Source organism: Caloenas nicobarica, chromosome 3 (genome assembly GCF_036013445.1).
Source record: "Caloenas nicobarica isolate bCalNic1 chromosome 3, bCalNic1.hap1, whole genome shotgun sequence".
NCBI lineage: Eukaryota > Metazoa > Chordata > Aves > Columbiformes > Columbidae > Caloenas > Caloenas nicobarica.
Genome location: NC_088247.1, coordinates 102,255,542 through 102,264,857, shown reverse-complemented (window position 1 = coordinate 102,264,857; position 9,316 = coordinate 102,255,542). Strand labels below are relative to the sequence as shown.

General features: G+C 47.8%; 1 long non-coding RNA gene and 1 other non-coding gene across 2 annotated transcripts in view; one reads left to right on the top strand and one right to left on the bottom strand.

The window, feature by feature from the left end:
* Window positions 1-852: 852 nt before the first annotated feature.
* On the bottom strand, window positions 853-925 carry TRNAT-UGU (transfer RNA threonine (anticodon UGU)). The gene has a single exon. It is a non-coding gene; the product is annotated as a tRNA-Thr (tRNA).
* A 188-nt stretch (window positions 926-1,113) lies between these two features.
* LOC135987631 (uncharacterized) overlaps window positions 1,114-9,316 on the top strand; it is a 156,589-nt gene continuing 148,386 nt past the window's right edge. Inside the window, exon 1 of the long non-coding RNA XR_010606034.1 lies at window positions 1,114-1,479. This is a non-coding gene — a long non-coding RNA (uncharacterized LOC135987631). The remainder of the gene's footprint in view (window positions 1,480-9,316) is intronic.

Sequence of the window (9,316 nt, the reverse complement as noted above, 5' to 3'; positions counted from 1 at the left end):
GCCTGTAAGAAAGATGGGGACAGACTTTTTAGCAGGACCTGTTGTGTTAGGACAAGGTTTTAAACTAAAAGAGGGGAGATTCAGGCTAGACACGAGGAAGAAATATTTTACACTGAGGGTGGTGAGACCCTGGCCCAGGTTGCCCAGAGAGGTGGTGGATGCCCCATCCCTGGAGACATTCCAGGCCAGGCTGGACGGGGCTCTGAGCAACCTGATCTGGTTGAAGATGTCCCTGCTCATTGCAGGGGGTTGGACTGGATGGGCTTTGAAGGTCCCTTCCAACCCAAGCTGTTCTATGATTCTATGATTAATATCTCAAGGGACGTGTCAAGAGGATGGGACCTGACTCCTTTCAGTGGTGCCCAACGATAGGATGAGGGGCAACAGGCTGGAACAGGCTGCCCGGAGAGGTTGTGGAGTCTCCTTCTCTGGAGACATTCAAAACCCGCCTCAATATGATACTGTACATCCTGCTCTGGGTGAACCTGCTTTACCAGGTGGGTTTGACTCGATGATCTCCAGGGGACCCTTGCAACCCCAACCCTTCCGTGATTTATTCGCGTTGCAGAGCCAGAGTCTGGCTTAGGCTCCTACCCTTGCCGTAAGCGGGAGGAGGCAAAGCAAATGACATAATTTTGCAGTTTCCCCGTTGCGTTGTCTCCTACCGCCACCCTGCGGGACACGAAGAACTGCACCCTCCTGCTTCCAGCCGGCCGGGAAGGTCCCACCCAGCGCTGGTGACCGCCGGCCCCCCCGCGCCGCCCCCGCGGAGGCGGCTCCGCGCCTGCGGAGCGAAACTCCCCGCTTGCTCAGCGGGAGGGAAAACCAAAAAAACCCAGCGCAAAACTGCAGAGGCCCCAGCGAGGATCGAACTCGCGACCCCTGGTTTACAAGACCAGTGCTCTAACCACTGAGCTATGGAGCCACCTACCGCTCGTGTTTTTGCCGAAGGCTCCTGTTGCGCTCTCCGGGCCGCCTGGCTCCGGGGGCAGCGCGGCGGCGGCGAGAGCGACCCCGCTCACGGCACCACCCGGGCGGGCAGCGGCCGTGCGCTGCCCTCCGCCTGGCCCCGCCTCACTGCGGGCAGAGGCGAAGCCGTGAGAGCCCCAGCCGGCTGTCCTCAGCGCCGGGCAGGCCGGGGGTGGCTGTCTGGGGGCGCTTCCCCTGTGGCTCCCCCGCTCAGAGCCCTGAAACCCGGCGCCGTTTCCTCCACCAGGAAAAGCTCCACGTGGAGGAGATGCGTGGATCCAAATCCCAGCCCCCCGGCTGGGGGTAACCCAGGCCCCTTTCCCACCTTCACCGAGGGGTGGGCGCACCTGCTGCAGATTTGGAGCGAAGCTGCCCCTGCGGTGGATGTAACTCCAGTGGCAATCGGGGCTCTGGTGAGCGCTGCTCCAAGGGTCGCTGCCGTGTTCTCCGTGCGGAGAAGGAGGGAAGAGGCGATCCAAGATTTTGGGAGGCGATCCAAGATTTTGGGAGGTAAGGCTGTGTACAGCGTGTGGTTTTGTGCAACATAAAAAACCAAACCGACAAACAACCCCCCGAAACAGTTTAAGTGGGTAGATTATAATCAACTTGGTGTGGCACGTCTTCTCGGGTTTTGAGAAATAACTTGCGGAAAAACGGGTTGAATGGTCTTGAAAATAAACCACAAGACTAGGCTGACCGGGGTATGAACCCCATGGCCAGGCAGGCATTGTGTAGCCGTAGTTTTTATCTTAATTTTTACAGAGCAAGTAAGTTTGGAACCATGGAAGTTTTTATCTTTTTGTTTGCATGAAAGAGCCCGTCTGCCACACGCAGCCCCGCTTTATGAAAGTTTAGGTGAAAAAGTGAGCTGTGCAGAGTAAACTGAGAGAATCTATTTGGTAATACCTCTGAGCGGTTCTGCTGCACACTGGAGTCACGTTCTCCAAAGCAGACATGATTTGCTGGGTGCAAGCAAGTCAAGCTCCTTGAAATGAGGATAGAAAAAGCTGCATTATGGAGTTAAAGGCCTTTCATCCATCCCACACGCCACAAATCATGAACTCAGTCAGCTTCCTTTTCTTCTTTTATTTTTTTTTTTTTAACTTCACCCTCTTTTTAAATGGATATGATCTCTGTGGACAAACTAGATCAGTTCTTGTGAACTCCGTCTTGTTGTTTATGTGAAACACTAAAATTACTTTAAAATATCTGCTTTTGACCTCTAATGTGGCAGCTGTTAAATTCATGAAGTTTTGTATTTCTTTGATTGTTGCTTTTTTTCCATTCCCTTTGAAGATAGCGGCTCTTTAGAGCTGGGAAAGCTCTTCCAGAGAGGACTAAAGTCTCTGTGCCGAGTGTTCTGCTAATGCCTCAGGGAACTGAAATATAACCAGAGCTCATTTTATGACCTTAAAGTAGGTAGGAAAAGAATTGTCTTACACTTTTCCTGCTATAAGACAAACCTGCCTTCATCAGTCTAAGGGAGCTGAGCTGCAGGGCAAGACATATTCTGAGAACAGCGTTGAAATCAAGTTTTCTGTGATGGTGCTACCTGTCACTGTTGTTCGTTAACTGAGGTGCAAAGTCTGTAACTGCTGCGATTACCCTCCTTCCAGATTCCTTTTGCTGCCTGCTTAGAGCCTGCTTCAGACGTTTAAACTAGAATAACTGTAGCTGGAAAATTCCCATCAGAGGACCAAGAGGATTTTTAGGGAGGTGGTGAGATAAATTATATGTCTAAAGAAGACTCTATGATTATTTCTGCAACTAGACACACAGGTGTTGAAAATGAAGCACTTAGGCAAGAAAATGCCCATCTTGTCTCCTGTTTATTGCTGTTGAATACCACTAGATGGAACCTAAGCACCGCATGAAAGAATTAGCAAAATATTTTAAGAGACCTCAAATGTTGAGTGTATTTTTACCACAGTGGTGTGTTTTGGTGTTTGGTTTTTTGTTTTCTTTTTTAAAATCTGTAGGACAATTTGCCTTTAAAAATGTGCCAGACGTGTAAAGATCCACGTATATATATGCTCTGTAACATTTCTGCTGATTTGCAGTAAGGTTAAACTTGTGTTGTGTGTCCCCCTTGCTAAATCAGGGCTTTCCCAAGCATGAATTCTTTTCATCTGGTTCACTGAGTTAATGCTGATAAAAGCAGAGGGCTAATAGCAGCTGCTTAGTAAAAGCCCTGTGAAGGCAAGCAGGCAGCCCCCTTTGCAAACAGCCTGGCTCGTACAGCGCGTTTGGCTTTTTCTTTCACGTAGAAGAGTTTTGCAAGACGGCCGCTCCCAAAGCAGGGAGGAATGCCGAAGGTTGTTGGGAGCAGCACGCAGAAAAGTTTCCCCTTCCTGAGGAAAGTTGCTAAGAAGCAGCAGGGTTTGAAAGATGCAGCTGAGGGTGGGCATCGAGCTAGAAAATAGGGTGGCTAGTGTAAGAATAGGTGTAGTCTTGCACACAGCCTGGACCACGGCAGTTATTAAAATACGACGTGGTTGTCCCCAATGAGCTCCCTGACTGTCCTTACCAGCCCCGCTGAACAAACACGTGTTTAACTGTGTGTACAGCTGGCGTCAGCCTGCACATGTCAACCGTGTTGCTGTGATTTTACATCCGTCTCGTCGTTAAGAGCGGTGAGCTAATCTCATGCATATTCCATATGATCTTATTGCCATTTCTTGCATTCAAATGCTAACAGGAGAAGCGAACCAAAGGAATGACTCTTCAGACAGCTGGTTCATGAATTATCCCTAGAAATTCTCTTATATTACAGTATTGTCTTTTTCTAAACCCCTTTGCCTGGCTTGCCGTCCGGTTCCTTGCTGAGTCCAGTTTTACTGGTGTTTTGCAGGATCCAGTTCTCTGTTGCACAGACCAGCTACCAGCTTTGGGCTGCAGCGGTTCGGAATAACTAGCAGTGACAGTTTTCTCTGCAGACGTGGTGTGTCTCCTGAGAGGCTGCAGTGGCTTGCCTACCTTTGTCCTCTTCACATCTGATTTTCTGCGTCCCAGGGGCAGCCTAGTGCACCTGGGATTATCTCAGTAGAAGTACAGATCAGCAAAACCGGCGTGCTTGCCTTTCCTTCTCAACCGCTGTGAGAAAGGACTTGCAGCGCAGCTCCCATCTTTCTATGAAACGACACATTCTGGGGGTTTTCATTGTTTTAAAGGTTCAGTATTGTTGGTTTTGTTTCTTAAAGAAACTCTGTAGTAACCTGAAGGTGTCTGAGTTTATTATATTAATTTTGATTGGCACGTGCTTTGTCTTATACAAATGCAAGGGGTTTTTTTTTTGAGTAAAATGTTATTAAAATCAGGGGAACGCTTCCTGCTGAGTTTGGATGGCTCTTGGAGCTGGTCCTTGGGGTATTTGAGGTATTGAAGTATCTCAACATGTAGTTGAGGCCTGCTTTCTCTTCTGCATGTGAAGCTTTAAGTCCTGTTTGGTTGAGATATGCCTGAGGAAATGTCCGCTTGTTCTGCAGTTTTGACCCAATCAATCTTTAACAAAAATATTGTTCTTCAAATTACACAGCAATGATCCACTTGTCCTTGAAACATTGGATACAAAATATGAGCTGGAACTAGATTAAAAAAAAAAGCAAAAATAGCCTGCTGTGATTTTTCCAATAGCAGTTGCCATTTGTAGCAGAGGCTGGAGAAGGTGCTGCGAAGGCTGTTTCCAGGTTTGAGCTTGTGCTCTGCTTGCATCCCTACTCCATCCTAGCATGAGATACTGGCGTGCACCCTTCCCCTCCTCTGACACTCTGCTTTCCAGAGGAGAGAAGTTCAAACATGCAACACATACGGTGAACTTTCAAAATTACTTTGGTAGTCTCAATACCCTTCTTTTGGACAAACATCAGTATCGCATGCAAAAATAAAATCTTGCCTTTTTAACAGCATTTTGTGTGGCGCTAAAGAGGAGCCAGAGACTAGTGTGTCTACGAAAAATCAGTTCTCTTTTTTTTTTTTTTTTTTTTAATTCAGAAAGGTGACATAGCACACCAGGGAAATGTAAAGACAATCGCATTCCGTGCATCTCCATTTGCTCGTAGACCAGCTCATGTAATGGGTGTTGTGGTGCTCGTCACTCATATCTGGGCATCAGTACCCTTCCGTGGAGACGTCATACTCCAGGATAATGGTTCTGTCTGCCTCATCATGTTCTCCTGTGTGGAACAAGATACAGTTGTGTGGTTTGTTTTTTTTTCTTGAAGCTAAGATGGATCCTATACACTTTTCTTAATGTGGGGGATCCAAGCAGAAGAGATGTTGTCTTCAAATGCTTTATATTTTCCTTCCTGAAATAGGAAAGGAGTAATCTAGTTTTGTTGACTTCAGAGTTATTTCTCCAATCCAGATCAGATTTGAAGCTATTTGTTGTAATAAAGTGTTTACGATTATGATAATAAGGTAGTTGGTAATGCTTAGCATCTTCGCAAAATCAAGATGCTACCTGCTCCAAGCTAACTTGGCTGCAAGTGAAAGATGCTCTCATGACAGTTACATAGTTTGAGAAAGAGCTAGAATATTTCTTTTTTGGATTAAAAAGAAGTCATGTCTATTTATGCTACTATCAAAAGGTTCTCCTCCTTATCGAAAACGTTTAGGAGGCCTGTGTCTTAGCTTAAGGATATAGCGTTCTTCAAAGTGCAGAAGAGGTCTTGGCCAAGCCTGGCTTTTGCCTGGAAGACAGGGATGCTCCTGGAGCCCAGCCAGGGCGGGATGGAGAGAGATCACCCAGCGCTTCACCTCTCTGGGAGGGCACGACGGCTTTCCCTCCTGGAGCCGCCAGTGGGACCGGCTGTTGTCCAGCGGGTGGGTGCAGAAGGCCCATGTCTCGCCATGCTGTGTCCTCTGGCTAGGTGTGCTGGTCACCCCCCGAACCGTGCTGAGCCTCCCCGGAGCTCCCTGCAGACGCGGCGTGGTGCCCCTCAGCCCTGGTCCGCGTGTCACCCGTGCCAGCTGCCCAAAAGAGACAGCACGTTGGAAGCTGTGTGCTGACATTGCCCGGCTTCTTGTCCTCGTATGTCCCCTGTAGAAGTCCACACGGCAGGGAAGAGCTGGCCCGCTGTTGTGTTTTGACCCGAGCTAGCAATATAACGACGACAGCCGCTCACACACTCCTCCCCACCATCCCCAATAGGGGAGAGAATCAAAAGGGAAGGGAGAAACTTGGATTGAGATAAACACAGTTTATTAAAATGGCAAAATACTAATACACTACTAGTAAATATATATATATATAAAATAGAAATAAAAGATACTCAAGGCAATTCCTCATGAACACACTGAGCAGCCAGTCCTAGGAAGCAGCACCTGGTCCCAAAGCTGATCCCAGAGAGAGAGAAGAGGAACAAGGCAGAAGAGCCCAGAGGCCTCTGCAAAATGCCGAGCTAAATGTCCCGACCGAACTCCCCCAGCTGCGCCCCAGAGCAAGCAAGAGCAAGAAAGCCGAATAACAGAGCAAAACTGGAAGGTCCCACCTCCCAGCTCTCCTTAAATAATTAGCAGGATGCCAATGGGATGGAACACTCTTATTGATCAGTCTGGATGTCAGTCAAGCTCTGCCCCATCTATGCTTCCCTTCCTCGATGCCTCACACCTGTGGGCAGAGCTCAGAGTGTCCTTGGCGCTCAAACCAGAGCAATTAAAACCATTAATTCTGTCCCAGGGTGTTATCTCTTGTTCTCAAACTAAGTCCAAATAATGACCATGCTAGCTATGAAAAAGAAAGGTTTCTAACTGCGCGAAGAAAATTAACCCATTTTCATGCAAACCAGCACGCCCACAGCTGTGCGTGTGCTGGTTGGGCTGTCCCTAAGCATGTGGTGTGTCTATGTGTGTACGTACGCGTGTATGTGTGTTCGTGCTGCCAGGCAGAATGCAGAGCGGCTGTGTTCTCCCTCTCTGGAAAGGCTGACCTGAAGGCCTCTGCTCACTTAGTTGTTTCCAAAAAGTGCAAAAATGTAGGGCCACCATCAAGGGTGTTAATCCTCTCCAATTTTGGCCTCTCCAGTTAGCAGATTTGAAAGGTACTTGGGCGTGGGGTTGGCAACCAGTGTGGTTACAAGAACCCTTTTTCAAGGAAAAACAAGCTAAAAATGTACTGATCACATTTTCCGAGCAAGCTCTTAAAATTTTTTGGAAAACAGACAATTCAGGAACGAGTGTGAGGCAGAGGAACCAGGACATCAGAGGCCCCATCCTTGCTCTGATTTGGACTCTGCTACTTAACCCTGTGCCCTGTTTCCATCGGTGTCCAGCGCTTCCCTCCCAGCCTCCCAAAGGGATGGCGGATGCGTTTGTTTGTAGCATGCTCTATAAATACAAAGTCTTATTATTATCAACATAAAAATAGACTCTTGATGATTTCAAGTGGGCTGCAATGGAATAAAAATGTAGCAACAGGATGTCTCAAAACTCCCTCCATCTGAAAAAAAAAAAAAATGAACAAGTTCATTTTTCTGTTGCCATTTTTAAATGCAGGGAACAAAGCATCAGAAGCCTTGTTTTATAGTAAATAAACTTTTTATGATGGTTTGTTTTTTATGATGGTTTCTTCCAAGCAGCTGTAAAGCTACAGGTGCTAAGTTCCTTTTGCAACTCAGTGGGAACCAGGAAGATGGGAATGTGTCCCGGTGTGGCCAGCGCTGCTGTAGATGGGGGGCTCTTGGCTCAGCAGTGGCCTGTTTGCAAGGGTTTAAATATTTGGCTCAACCGAGGATGCAGCTACCCAAGGGAGACTCAAATGTATGGATCTGGTCCGGGTTTCAATTACTGGGAAAGGAAAAAAAAAAAAAAAAGAGCTGCACAACCATCCGGCACCTTCTTCAAGTGTTGACATTCCCTTTTCTGTGGAACACGACTGAGTCCCAAAGGCAGACAGTCTCTATGCTAGTCAAGGAATAAATTGTTCTTTGTTCTGGAGCTCTCTTAAGGTAGATGGGGGAAAGATGCTTGTATAAAAAATAATACATAAACTGTGAAAAGCCAACTGTTGCTTAAGCACAGGACATGATAACTGGAGCTAGGTGATTTCTGCCCCCCACCCCAGGGAAAAGTAAATGAACTGAAAATATGGTTTTGTTCCCAGCTCCGTTTCTGATTTTGCAATATGTTTGCTGCTACAGACAGCGGTTGGTGGGTTGAAGTCACAAAAGTGGATGTGTGTTATTCTTCCGTGCAGTTAATTCGGAATATCCTGCCCCTGTCTCCTTGTGTGCCTGGGCAGAGTTGTGCTCCGAGCTCCAGGGTTCGGAGGGCTGTCCCCACCACCCCGGGGTGGGCAGCCCGGGACGTGTCTGCTGGAGCAGAAAGGTGCTCTGGAGGAGTCCCTGGGACTAGGTAGGGTGGGTGGCCCCTGACAACAAATTAAAATGGGAATTCACTGCTTCCTGTTTCTTTGTCTAAGGTTAGGCTGGGTGGATGTACTTGCACAGTCTTGGTTACATGCAGGCTTGTCAGTTGTTCTGTGGATGAGATGTGTGGCGCAGCAGCTCTGCTCTTGTCTCCCAGGAGAATACGTCCATCTGCCCAGGTGCAGGACTGGATGAACCTATGTCACAGAAAAAAACTGAAATTAAAAAAAACATTGGATGGCAGGTTTCTGTGTACTTCACAGAATCACAGAATGTGAGGGATTGGAAGGGACATCAAAAGATCATCTAGTCCAATCCCCCCGCCGGAGCAGGAACACCCAGATGAGGTTACACAGGAAGGCGTCCAGGCGGGTTGGAATGTCTGCAGAGAAGGAGACTCCACAACCTCCCTGGGCAGCCTGTTCCAGTGCTCTGGCACCCTCACCGTGAAGAAGTTCCTTCTCATATTTAAGTGGAACCTCTTGTGTTCCAGTTTGTGCCCATTGCCCCTTGTCCTATCATTGGTTGTCACCGAGAAGAGCCTGGCTCCATCCTCCTGACACTCACCCTTTACATATTTATAAACATGAATGAGGTCACCCCTCAGTCTCCTCTTCTCCAAGCTAAAGAGCCCCAGCTCCCTCAGCCTTTCCTCATAAGGGAGATGCTCCACTCCCTTCATCATCTTTGTTGCCCTGCGCTGGACTCTCTTCCCCACTTGTGAATTTTTGTCAGATTGAAGCACTTTTCTGCAATCCAGTCCCTTGGTTCCCTTGCTCATTGAGGTTTTGAACAGGGATTGTGCAGGCAGCTGCAGTTCTGTGTACTCTGGTTTTATTGTCTTTGGCTGCCCGACTGCTGAGGGTCCTGTGTACAGTCTGACCGAGTTGCGAATAACTCCAGTTTATGAGGCGAACAAAAATAACAACTAGCACATAGATGCGCTGCAGCCTCACTGCACAAATCTAACAACAGCTTTGTTT